Source organism: Triticum dicoccoides, chromosome 3B, assembly GCF_002162155.2.
Source record: "Triticum dicoccoides isolate Atlit2015 ecotype Zavitan chromosome 3B, WEW_v2.0, whole genome shotgun sequence".
NCBI lineage: Eukaryota > Viridiplantae > Streptophyta > Magnoliopsida > Poales > Poaceae > Triticum > Triticum dicoccoides.
The window spans coordinates 854,362,564-854,376,839 of NC_041385.1; the positions used below are offsets into that span (position 1 = coordinate 854,362,564).

The 14,276-nt window shown below is 41.7% G+C and overlaps 1 pseudogene; it reads right to left on the reverse strand.

Annotated features, from left to right (window-relative positions):
• Positions 1-9,880: 9,880 nt before the first annotated feature.
• LOC119280321 lies at positions 9,881-11,069 on the reverse strand (annotated as a pseudogene).
• Between the last annotated feature and the right edge of the window lie 3,207 nt (positions 11,070-14,276).

Here is a 14,276-nt window from a genome sequence, read left to right on the forward strand (position 1 = left end):
ACCATGTGAGAATTGGTAATTGGAACACACGGGACAACACATGCATGCATGTTTGTACAAGTGTCTTTGCAAAAGTAAAAAATAGCAAATGTCCACACAAACATAATACCAACAGAGCAGTGGTGTGAATCAACTTGTGGTTGGGATGGTTAGGTGGACAGTGGTATTTCCAGCTCACCAGGGTTCAAGTCCGGGTGCTTGCATTTATCTTGGATTTATTCCAGGGTTCAAGTCATGTGCTCGCATTTATCTTGGATTTATTTCTGGATTTTTGGCGATGCACGTTCAGTGGGACAGTCTTTCGGAGGTGCTCATAGCGATAGGGTGTGTGTGTATTCATAAGGATGAATGTATGCGTGTTTATAGGAGCGTTTGCGTCTATACTGTGTTAAAAAAGAACCAACAGAGCAATGGTCATGGTATGGTCTCAATCCATCCATCGTATCTTAGCTTTTTCTAGGGGAATTGAATCTCAGTTTAGTCAGGTAATAAAAAAAATTCCGATGGGGAGCAGGCCAGCAGCAACGGCGTGAGCCGAGGCCAATACAGCCTGGCCATAAGACGACGGGACGAATTGTTCGATCAACGACTTACTCTTGTCCCAAGAAAAGAAAAAGATCAATGACATACTCCCCTAAAAAAATCAATGACAAACGGAAAAAAGTGAAAAAACAATCCTCCTTCTAAGAAAAAAAAATGAACAACCCTTTCTTTAAATGTTAGTCGTCAATCTTTATGGCTAACATAAAATTAACAAATATAAAAGGATGAGGAAAAAGAATCATGAAATCTTGCTCCCTTTACTATTAGAGAAACTAGTGGAGCTTCCCGCGCATTTGCACGGCTAGATTTTTTATATCTTTATAAATGTTGTTTTAGATTTGAGATAATCTGCAGTATGCCTAACTTCAAAATGGATTCCAAAATGGATTTATTACCTATTACTCCAAAGTACCAATATTTTTTCCTGATCGTGTCATTCTTATTTACATTACCTTATATTTAATACATTCACGGTATATATGCTGTTGATAACCTTTTGGCCAAAACATTCACTCTGGGCTACCTCTCGATATTGCTTTTAGTTATGATGGTGTGGAATATATTACATTTTAGCTATTCTGGTTGATTGCGAATGAAAACGTAGTTATCAATGGGATTGAGCCTAACTCGCTTGGGTGGGAAGTAGCCGCACAATCGCATGATCATGATTCACTTACTCGCGAATAAGATTTCAAATTTCATATTTAGTAATACTGTCATGGCTATCATGCGAAATTATATGTTATTTGAAAATGTCTGAAATATCCGTTTTTTTTATCTTTGCTCATATCATAATTTACATTCTGATTGTGTACATGTCAATATGTGGTTTACTAATCCGATTGGTAAGGGCTGATCGCAATCGCTTTTACTTGCATTTTTTGCTTTCTAATCAGAACATGAAGGGTGGTTCATATAGGCATCGGACTCTAGTACGTGCCTATGCATGTGATGCCTCGTATGACCTTGATCGCAAAAAAATTAAGCAGTGTTGGCTCATATGTGTTGGAGTCGGTTAGATTAGGCTATTTGGGGATTTTTCTTTTCAATGTTGTTTGGTCTACACGTACTTTTCTTCCAAAAGCCTTCTTTAAAGTTTATATCTATTCTGTGTACGATCTAGTTTTATGTGCAGTGTTCAAACTGGACTCAGCTTGCACGTGAACCTGTTTTGTTATTGTTTCGCACAGAACTTTATGTAGAAGTTCTTTAGAGGTAGTTTACTTTTCTCTCTCTCTATTTTTAACAGATGTGCCTATGTTGACTCTGTACGTGACTTTTATTCCAAGCAGGCCTTCACATAGTTTCGTTTTTCAGTAATGTGTACTATTGTATGCATGTTGGACTCGCCATTGACGCACATAAAAATAATACTCCCATAGATCTGTCAATAATAGGATCTGTACGTTCTTTATATCAACGGAATATATTTTTCTCTTATGTGGACAATTTTTTCATACCATCCAATGTAGTTCTATTATTTATCCATTCAATAAGTGTATCTAATATTACAACCGAATTCTTATATAATATTCATAAATTTTACACTAACTTAATATTATTACGCTTCTAATCTTTTACCACCTCGCTTGTTTTTTTACCCTTTGGCCACTACTATTTGCCCATAATGTTTTATGATTACCTGAAGTGTGAAACTGGGCCAAACTGTGGCTGTGACAGGTTCATTCAAATAGAAAAAAAGTGGCAGGTTCTTTACGTAGCCCCTAGATGGGCTTACGCAGCCTCTACAGGGATATGCAAGTTTCTTTTTTCTCTTAACAGAATTCAAATCGGATTTCAATAGCTGTCCAACCTTTTTTTGAACATCAGTACAGACACAAGCGCTCATATACATGCGCATACACTCATCCCTATGAACGCACACACGCACACCCTATTCCTATGAGCACCTCCGAAAGACTGAGCCGGCATATCATCTTGAGATTTACGAAGTCACCATAAACGCCTCGTCGTCGACGGGAACGTCTCCTCCCACTGAATGCGCATCGCCGGAAATCCTGAAATAAATCCAGAAATAAATGCGAGCACCAGGATTTGAACCCTGGTGGGTTAGGGATACCACGGTCCCTCTAACCATCGAACCACAGGTTGGTTCACAATAGTTGTCTAACCTTTGAGCTGTCCTTGTCCTGTACGTGATTTTATATTCTTTTTGCACTGTTTACATCATAGGTATGTGTACGTGACAGTTTTAATATGTGCCAAATAGTGCTTGTCTAGAAAATTTGTATGTAACGTAATATTGTTAAATCTGAGCAGTAAATATTATTAATCAACGATGTATATTATTTTAACTTAATTATATGGAAGAACGTGGTGTCTAATTTGGCTTCTGTCTTAATTATATAATAGATAATATATATATAAAGGATAAAGATAAAGATATGTCCATAACTATGTTTTTGCCGAAAAATTTCCGATATATTCATCTTCAATCATGGCAGTACAACGAATATCAGATATAATAAAAATTACATCCGGACCCGTAGACCACCTAGCGAAGACTATAAGACCTGAACTGAGCCGAAGGCGCGCCGCCGTCATCGCCCGTCGGAAGTCGGGCACAACATGTTGTAGTAGACAGTTGGGAAGTCATCATGCTAAGGCCCCATAGGACCAACGCACCAGAACAACAACCGCTGCAAATGAAGAATAAAATAGATCAGAAGGATCCAACCCGAAGACACACAAATGTAGACGAACTACGACAAGATCCGAACAAATTGACCAAAGATAAATTCGCCGGAGACATCCCTCCACATGCCCACCAAGAGTGCTAGACGCACTATCAGAATGGGGGCTAGGCATGGAGACCTTTATTCCATCTGTAGGGAGCTGCCGCCGTCTCGTCTTCTTAAGTAGGATACAAACCCTAGCAAAACTGAAACAAAATGACTAAAGTGGAGCCCTCCCGTCGGCCCTTGCCGAGATTCACCGTGCCCCCATGGCCCTAGGGCCACCGAAGAGGAGGCGGACATGCGGCGGCGCCTGCGGGAGGCAAAAACCCTAGCTCATTTTTGTGAAGGAGGAGGAGGCGGTGGCGGCTAGAGATGAGCAATGTTCATAACTAATGTTGCTTGTAACTTCTACATCTCTTAATTATTCTCTGTCACTCGCAAAAAATATTAATCAGGCTTTTTAGAGATTTTAATACGGGCTACATACGATATGTATAGACCTATTTTAGAGTGTAGATTCAGTAATTTTGCTGTGTATGTAGTCTATATTAAATCTGTAAAAAGGTTTATATTTAGAAACGGATGTAGTAATTAATATCAATGGCTCACTTATTTCTAGCACATGTGGATGAATCTGGGCATCATCTTGATGCAATTTAAAGTGTACTACCACGCGTGGTCGGCCGTAGTGGCGTTCGGTCAGCTGGAGCCTGATTGATTGTTGTTTCCTACTCCCTTCATTCCTTTATATAAGATGCATTTGTTTTTCAAAAGAATTTCACAATGTAAGGTGTATTTCTTCTAAATCCTTCTAATTCCTCTTTTAGCCCTCCATAAAAAGAAAAATATATCTCTGTCGATTGCATGTATCTCTCCTTGTAGGAAAGGAAGACAAATATCTTTCTGTCGATTGCATGTATCTCTTACTTTTCTGCACTCAGTGATTTATTTGCCACTAACCAACAAATTACCAAGGGTAATTTTGTCCTAACCGCTTCTATATTTATCTGCCTTGATCACCATGCCAAAAATAATACACCTTACATAAAGAAACGGAGGGAGTATTTCCATACTAACACGTACACTTTCCTATCTGATTAATTTTTATTTCCCACCCTATACCAATACGTACACTCTTTTAGGAATATGAACATGTTATAGCATGTGTTGAATCTTGTACGTGTCAAAGGCTAAAACCTTTACATTCTATAGTTGTACGTAATTTTTTTACGTAATGTTATGTAGATCTACTTTTAAATCTCAGCCGTCAATCTTTATAATTAACATAAAACCAGCGAATATAAAAGGGTGACGTATGAAGAACTATGAAAGTCTCTTGCCTTTAATAATAGGTATAGATGTCGTCATCGGTGTCCAATTCCAAGAGGTTGCCCGGACCATCAGCACATGTTCTTGACACACTCAGCAGCCTTCCTAACCCATTGCTCCATCTCGTGTTGTCCTTCTAGCTGATGCCAGAAGTCGTGCGCACAAGCTTTCTCTCGCCACGGTGGCGTGATCTCTGGGTCTCTGTGCCATTCATCCACCTAGACTACAAGGACTTTGTGGATGGTGATGATGATCGGGAGAAGAGAATGACGGATCAGAATAGGCTGCAGAAGTTTGGGGACCAGTTGCTACTCTTGTGTGATGGCACTCTTCCCTTGGATGAGGCTCGGATCTTTTTCAGAGGTCGTGATTTTGCTAACAAATGTTTATGCTTCATGTTTATGGTTCTAGCCACATTATAATAATATTCGACAACATGTCACTGTTTTCTTCTCAGCACCTGAGAAGAATCAAGCTCCAAGAGGTGTTTGGATGACATGATTTTTCAGGCCGTTGAATTTGGACTTCCATGTGCTTGAACATCTAGAGCTTGATCATTGCAATGTCTCGGACCCACAGCAGATGTCATGTTGTCATGTTGCTATTCTAACTAGCTCCATTAATTTCATCTTTGATGAACGTGAAGCACGCATTCGAGAGGGGTTTGCAAACATTCCCATTGTTTGGCAACCTCACAAGCCTGGTGCTGGGCGAATGGTGCATGGCTTCTGACTTCACTCTGCTACCTTCTCATTCTCCGGCGCTCCCCTAAACTGAAGAATCTGACCTTTAAGCTCGAAATGGTACTACTCCTTTAAGGTAGATATGCTTATGTAATGTGGAACATGCAAGGATGTTGAGGGTCATCTGCCAGCGAGGAAGGAATCGTCACCGGACAACTATCCTAGCATCGAGAGGACTGTGATCTACTACGACAAAGATGATCCGAGCCAGTGGCGAAGCTAGGACTTCAAAATTGTGATGTCAATTTAAAGTTGTGATGTCAAATACTAATGCTTATATGAAATTTGTACTGGTTTTTGCTTGATGTCTAATAATACATGCCAAAATGTTGTGTAGTCGGTTGACTACACAGCTAGCCCTGGCACCGCCACTCATCCGAGGGTGAGCGCATTGGTGCAGGTGCTGCTACCGATTGTCATCCCACGTGGGGAAATTAGCATCAAAGGTCACTAGTAGTATCAAACACATTTCCTCACTCAAGTATGGTTTGATCTCAGAATAGCGGCAAGCGCAAAGTCCTTGATTTTGTTTTTTTTCTTGTAAAACTCGGTTAAAAAACTTGTTTCTTTGGGAAAGAAAGAGGAGACAGGAGTCTTTGTTGCAACGAAAAAAACCATCAGGTGTCTACGCGATTCGTTTTTTGTTTTCACGTACGTGCCATGCAGCAAAAAAGTGAAAAAATAGGGAAAATCTAACACGTGCGCCTGAGAGGTTTCATGCATACTCGACAACACAAGCGAATCGAAGCAGGCTGTCAAATAGACAACCTGTCAAATGGGCGCTGGACACGGCGCTTGATCTTGCCACTACGGGAAGGGAGAATGGAGTGAAACCTGCCAAAACCATAGCTAAGTGGCGGCCTCCTGCCATGGGGCACTGAAACTGAATATTGATGCGAGTTTATGCGATAGTGATCATCATGGCAGCACCGGGACCATCATCCGTGATCATATGGATAACCTGATTAGGGGACAAGCCATCTGGTATGATTGTCTCTTCACTGCTAATCCCCGAGGCATATGCACTTTGGGATTATAGAGTGATGCCCACTAATTTTTGATAGGCCTGGGCGTTCGGTAATTTTGGTTTCTACTGTTACTGTTCATTTTTTTTATGGGAATCCTGTCTCAGAGGTAAAAGAGCCAAGCGCATGTTTTGATTCTTTCACTGTTGATTACATCGGGAGAGAAGGAAATCGGTGGCAACATATTTGTGCCAAGCTACCTAGAACTACTACTAGACGTAGATGTCTTTGGATCACCTTTGTTCCAAAAATAATTAGCTTATGCTTTGCAGTTTGATTGTAACCCCAATTATAATAAAGCTCTCTTCAAGTCTGCAAGAAAGCGAAGCAGGTCGTACGTATAGAGGAGACGTACAAGTCCGGCCGAAACATTGCAAGCGTATCGATCTCGTCGATAAGATCACCGGAGACCTACACCGCAACATATACCCAATCCACCCGCCGTACGTACGTGCGTACGACAATCGGCGCAGATGTCCTCCCAACTCCCCGACGACCTCCTCGACCTGGTCTACAGCCGGATCGCCAACCCGCTCAGCCGCGTGCGCTTCGCCGCCGTCTGCCGGGCGTGGTGCGCCGTCGCATCCTGGCGACCGCCTCCGCCACCTCTCCCGATGCTGCTCCTCTCCACGTACGACCGCGCCAAAACCAAGGATCTCTACTGCCTTGAGGACGGAGGGCTCCTGCGTGTCCGCCTTCCACCCACGCCCAAAGTCGTCGCTCGCAAGTGGATCATCGGATCTCACCAAGGTGGATGGGTTGCCATGGTGTCCGCTGGCCGCATCATGGTACTGAACCTCTTCTCCGGTGCCAAGGTGGCGCTCTCGGCGGAGCAAAGGAGGATCAACCCTAGCGATAACTCCACCGAGCCCTCCAGGGTCTCCAAAATCATCTTCTCAGAGGAACCCACCTCCGAGACTTGCATCCTCGCAGCCATCACCCGCGGATGCATGGTCGCTCTTTGCAGAGTTAGTTGTGCTAAAGGGTGGACTATGAAAGCATGTGGCATGGGGATCCTCAAGGATATAGCCTTCTGCCATGGGGAGCTCTACGGGCTCCGGCTAGACTGCTCAAGTTTGGCATCGGCGGCGGCACAAATGAACCTGTACTGGTGACGACCATACAGACCGTGGTCATCCAAAGCCTTCCTTATCTTTTGTGGGAGGAAGATGATTATGCGCCTGTGCATGCCATCTACATCTTTGAGATGGGCAACAAGCTGACTATGGCGGTCAAGACCGGGGAGTATTTCTTCAGGCTATTTCAGCTAGTCGTCGATGTCAACACACAAAGCTGGGAAGAGATGACAAGCTTGCATGACTATGCATTGTTCTTGGGCCCAACGTACTCCATGGCTGTGGAGGTGTGTGCAGAAGGGCGTCGTGGCGTGCAAAGAAACCAAATCTATTACTCCAACGAAAGATATGGCCATCTTCCTTCTCATCAGAGGTATCTTACAAAAATGGCCGATGGTCGTATCGTGTACTACGACGATGATGAAATAGTTTGTTACGACGGGAAGGTGATTATGTCACAAGGATTTTATGGTGAGCGTGGCGTTCAAGCTGCCATGTGGCTTGTCCCACCACACGTGTAGAAAACTAGAACGATTTCAAAATCAAAGTTTGTGATGACAGGAAGGTGATTGTGTCACGTTGATTTTATTTTGTATAAGCGTGGCGTTCAAGCAGACATGTGGCTTGTCCGACCATACATGTAAATTAATAGATATTTCTAGCACCATGCTTAATTTGGTCATTGTCAATGGCAAGGGCTTGCTACTGCGATGAAAATTGTCTCATGACTGTGTGCATTGTGTGATGCAGAGCCCCAGGTATGTCCTCCTTTTCGAAGGGAAAAATGTCACGTCGCTTACCATTATTTTGCCAGCCCTAAACAAGCCATGGAGAGGCCAGATCTCAATGTGGCATTTTGGAGAGATGTCAGTATCGTTGGGTGTTGTACAAGAATTTTGCAAATGCACTTTATATGTAAATTCAAAAGTTAAGGAAGATAGCAGTATAATACTTCAGCAAATAAAACTTGTGCAAGGCCCAATTCCCCTCGAAAAAAATAACTGGCCCAATTGTGCAAGAGAGAATATGACTCGCATGGTCAAAGATCCTACAATCCTACGATACGCAGTTGCCTATCACACAACCTGACCCGGCCTCTCGCCTCTCACGACAGTCAGCAAACGCTATAAGCGGTGGCACGGCAGAGTATATGGCAGGGGAATAGCCACGGCGGCGCAGATGGCCGTGCCCCCCATGCCGATCGACGAGTCATCAACAAACCTCAGCGTCTGTGTTGCGATGCAAACCGGCGCAAGGCTAGTAGGGAGCAATCGCATGAGGGCGAGGCGGCAACCCAAGGCAATGCCATTCAAGGACCCGAAAGTGAGGATCCTCGGTGGTCTGCAATTCAACATTGGTTCTATCTCTAATCCCTCGTCTAATTATTTGTCACGCAGAGGTTGGATGTGGGCTCAATCACATGCTTAATAATTATTCACAAGCTCAGTACTGACATGCTGTCAAATAAGACAATCAAGAGCCAAGGAGCAAACAGCAAAATAACCTCTTGGACAGCAAAAAAGCCTGACGATAAATGGTAGTGAATTGCTGAAGCAAACCATTCTGTCATTTACAAGTTCCGTAGTGAATTGCCCTCCATAATACAACCACAAACCAAGGATCAGAGTAGTCTCTTGAACACTAGTTTTGTTGGTTTTTGAAACAAGGTTTACCTGAACCAAACCATACTAACGTTCTGAGTTTTTGGCTATACAAATGGTACTAGTATAATATCATGATCTAAAAAATTAATACATTTCCTATAACAGCATCTATGAGATCAGTTTTTTTTTGGAAATAATCTATGACTCTATGAGAGCAGTTATGTTTGTGGCGTGCAGACAATTTTTCGCTGCTATAACTGTAAACATATCAAACCTTATGTTTTACAACCAATTTGGTGGCTTAGGTTCAGCACTTCTTCTGCTAACCATCTAGGCAGAGAGGTTATCATACTGTTAATCACTACTATAATGTCTTTCTATCGACTCATCGTCGGAGCCGAATGTGCAAATCTATAAGTGCTTTGCTGCTGTTTGAGTTGACCCATCTGTAGTGGGTGTTCATCCTGCTGCAGCAGACCATAACATTTTGGAGTCTGAAGAAACACGCACTAGGAATAGACATAATTCCGGCGTTTGATTCTCCTGACGTTTTGGATAACTCCAGGTTAGTGTAGTTTCAGGGAAAATACAAATAAAGAACAATCGATCAGAACAAAGCAAGCTCATTACATTCTTTTGATTCACTGATGATAGCTAAGCACCTGGTTACTACACGTTTACAACATTACAGAGAGTGTTAACACATAACACTAAGTCTATTTAGAGAAAAAACAGGATGAAGAAAAGGAGCTGCCATGGAAGCAAATAGACCAAGTGCACAAGGGAAATGAATGAAAAGGAGAATCTCTGAAACCGTGATGCTTAAAACTAATGTCCTGACAAGCTCGTGCTTAAGCAGAACTACCAAGGATACCTTGAAGATAAAGTGAACTCCTCTTCCATACTATATTGCCTGGACAATACCTCGCTCCTACTTCCATCTAAAGTCCGTGGACAATTTCTTAGATCAGCCTCCTCATGTCCCCTGGAGTGCCTTCGAGTTTGATCTCCACTTGCTTCATGGACGGACGATCCTCTCCTCGTAGTGCTATACACATTGCTGCAAGTGCTGCGACTTCTTCCATTCCTCTCCCTCCCTCTTCCATAACTTGTGGATCTGGAATCACTGACAAATTGCCTTGTGTGAATAAGGTAGAAAAATGTGAAGCAAGACCTTCATCTTCAGAGGAGATGTATGAAAATGGTTTCTTTCTAGTCAACAACTCCAGAAGCAGGACACCAAAGCTGTACACATCACCACATCACTTTTTTCGTGAGACGCCCCGTATAGAAATACGTGGGGTCCAGATATCCTTTTGTACCTTCCACTCTTGTTGTGATCCCTGATCTATCCACTGGAACATATCTTGAAGCTCCAAAGTCTGTGACCTTTGCTGTTAGAGTGTCATCCAGAAGTATGTTAACGGACTTGATATATCTATGCTCATGGGTACTGAAGCTGTTGAGTGAAGATAGGCTAAAGACCTGGCAGTCTTAGATGCTCTTCGTAGCCTATCATTCCATGACAAAGAACTTGTTCCATCAACATGGAAATGATCACAAATGGTATCGTTGGATATAAACTTATAGACCAACATGGGGACTTATGTTTGAAGGCAACAACTATAGAGTTTTACAACATTTCTATGGTTGACCCGTGAAAGGATAGCAACCTCATTAATGAATTCATCAATCTCCTTTTGAATCGTGGCCTTTGGTTTCTTGATGGCTACAACATGGAGATATGATAGGATCCCTTTGTAGACCGTACCATGCCCCCACCACCAAGCTCATGAGCCTTATCAAATTTGTTTGTTGCCTCCTCAAGCTCATCTAAGGTTATAATCATTCTTTCTGCAATACCAGCTCTTTGTGATACCAGTTGTTTCAACAATTGTCCCCTATTTTCTTTGAAGAACTTCTGTTTCAACATCTGTGCTTTTCAATGTTTGAATATTTTAAGTGTGAAAGATCCAGCAAGAACAAACAGTATGACGCCTGCCCCAACAGAAACTCCTATGCTAAGGTATATACCTACAAAGATGTACATTGTGTTATTCAATTTGCCTATCATGAGATCAAAGTATTATACGCTTGGTCGACACTTACGCAGCAACATAGTAATGAAATATATTCACTCAAGTAACTTTTTGGAGACATTTGACTTTGTGAGTTCATATGACAAGAGGAAAATTGGTTTCAGGAAGTTCAGGGTTTGAGATAAATAATTTTAGATGTCTGAGTTCAAGTTGGACCAAGAAACATACATCAAGTTCTCTTCATATTAATTATGAGTAATGAGCAAGCAAATCATGGGAAGAAGCAAATTAAGTCAATCAGTATCGTCACTAGAATGCCAATATGCATTGCTTGACACAAGTACCAAGTGGAATACAATACTTGTCTTGGTGTGAAATTAAACAGAAGGGTGAAAGATGCAACATTCCTCACCTGTAGATAAAGGCTTGCGGCTGATGACCCATAAGTATAGGGGATCTATGGTAGTCATTTCGATAAGTAAGAGTGTTGAACCCAACGAGGAGCAAAAGGAAATGACAAGCGGTTTTTAGTAAGGTATTCTCTGCAAGCACTGAAATTATCGGTAACAGATAGTTTTGTGATAAGGTAATCGTAACGGGTAACAAGTAACAAAAGTAAAAAAGGTGCAGCAAGGTGGCCCAATCCTTTTTGTAGCAAAGGACAAGCCTGACTCTTATATAAAGCAAAGCGCTCCCGAGGACACATGGGAATTTCTTCGAGCTAGTTTTCATCATGCTCATATGATTCACGTTCATTACTTTGATAATTTGATATGTGGGTGGACCGGTGCTTGGGTACTACCCTTGCTTGGACAAGCATCCCACTTATGATTAGTCCCGGTTCAATTTTGGCCCGGTACTAATGGTACCATTAGTGCCGGTTCAAACTGCTATGCATTAATGCCAATTCGTTTTGAACCTTTAGTACCGGTTCGTGCCACGAACCGGTACTAAAGGGGTGGTGGCAGGCTAGCATCAGGCCGGGGCCCCGTGATCTCCTGTAGTACCGGTACATGGCACAAACCGGTACTAAAGGGATAACCTTTAGTACCAGTTCGTGCCACGAACCGGTACTAAAGGGGTTTGACCTATAGTCCCGGTTAGAGACACAAACCGGGACTATAGGGCAATTTTCAAACTCTACCCCCTCCCCCCCGTGTATCGCCATTTCAATTTTAAAAAATACAAAGAAAATGATAAAAAATTCAAAAAATATAATTCTTCGAGATGTAGTTATATTACTACATGTACTAGTTAGGAAAATTTAAAAACTTAAATTTGGACATGTTTTGCAAAAAGTGTAGGGAAAATGTAAAACGGCTATAACTTTTGCATGCGATGTCGGCAAAAAACGTATAATATATCAAAAAATTCAGCACGAAAATCCGCATCCGATTTTGACAGCCTATGGCCTGTTTGCAATTTTTTAGAATCCTCAAATTCCAAAAGGAAAAAAGATATGCTCAAATTTCAGTTTTTTTAATTTTGGTTAAATCTGGTCAAACTACTTATTCAAGAAGTATTAATGTTGCTACATAATTATTCAAGAATATTAGTGTTACTAAATAATTATTTCAATTTTTTGAATTTTGGTCAAATCTGGTCAAACTATGGTCAAACTGTGCTCAAAATTATTCAAGAAATATTAGTGTTACTAACTGTTTTTTGGAATAATAGTTCCAAACTCAAATGTAAAACGTGTGACCTAATGCTCAAGCTAAACTACTGAGGGTTAATAGGATTGACAGCTTACATTTGTCAGGAAAACAACATGTGCAGACTTGGGAAGTAGGGGGAATAGAACTTTGAAGTTAAGCGTGCTCAGAGGCTAGGGGAGTGAGAGGATGGGTGACCGGCCGGGAAGTTAGACGATTTGGAATGAGTGATCCACACTTGAGCAGTTAAGAGGGGTGATTAGAGACTAAATTATCAAATAATTAAGAAAATTGAAAATCAAAAAAAAATCAAATATTTTTTACAAAATTTTCAAAAAAAAAAAATTCAAAAAAAATAACTTTAGTACCGGTTGGTAACACCAACCGGTACTAAAGGTCCCCCATACCATGGCGCGAGCTCATGCCACATGGTGGGCCTTTAGTGGCGGTTCGTGCCGAACCAGTACTAAAGGGGGGTGGCCTTTAGTCTCTACTCTTTAGTGCCGGTTGCAGAACCGGCACTAAAGGCCCTTACAAACCGGTTTTAAAGTTCCGGTTTCTACTAGTGTACATGAGCGTGAGCCATGGACATAGCACTATATGTGGAATAAAATGGTGGTTGTGGAGAAGACAAAAAGGAAGAAGATAATCAAATATTTTTTACAAAATTTTCAAGAAAAATTCAAAAAAAATATCTTTAGTACCGGTTGGTAACACCTACTAAAGGTCCCCCATACCACGGCGCGAGCCCACGCCACGTGGTGGGTGATGTCTACTACACAACCTTCTTCTTGTAGACGTTGTTGGGCCTGCAAGTGCACATGTTTGTAGGACAGTAGCAAATTTCCCTCAAGTGGATGACCTAAGGTTTATCAATCCGTAGGAGGCGTAGGATGAAGATGGTCTCTCTCAAACAACCCTGCAACCAAATAACAAAGAGTCTCTTGTGTCGCCAACACACCCAATACAATGGCAATTTGTATAGGTGCACTAGTTCGGCGAAGAGATGGTGATTCAAGTGCAAAATAGATAGTAGATAAAGGTAATTGTAATCTGAAATTGTAAAAACAGCAAGGTAACAAGTGGTAAAAGTGAGCGTAAACGGTATTGCAATGATAGGAAACAAGGCCTAGGGTTCATACTTTCACTAGTGCAAGTTCTCTCAAAAATTATAACATAGATAGATCATATAACAAGCCCTCAACATGCAACAAAGAGTCACTCCAAAGCCACTAATAGCGGAGAACAAACGTAGAGATTATGGTAGGGTACGAAACCACCTCAAAGTTATTCTTTCGGATTGATCTATAAAAGAGTTCGTACTAGAATAACACCTTAAGACACAAATCAACCAAAACCCTAATGTCACCTAGATACTCCATTGTCACCTCAAGTATCCGTGGGCATGATTATACGATATGCGTCACACAATCTCAGATTCATCCAACCAACATAAAAGTACTTCAAAGAGTGCCCCAAAGCTACTACCGGAGAGTCAAGAACGTGTGCCAACCCCTATGCATAGGTTCCCAATGTCACAAAACCTGCAAGTTGATTACCAAG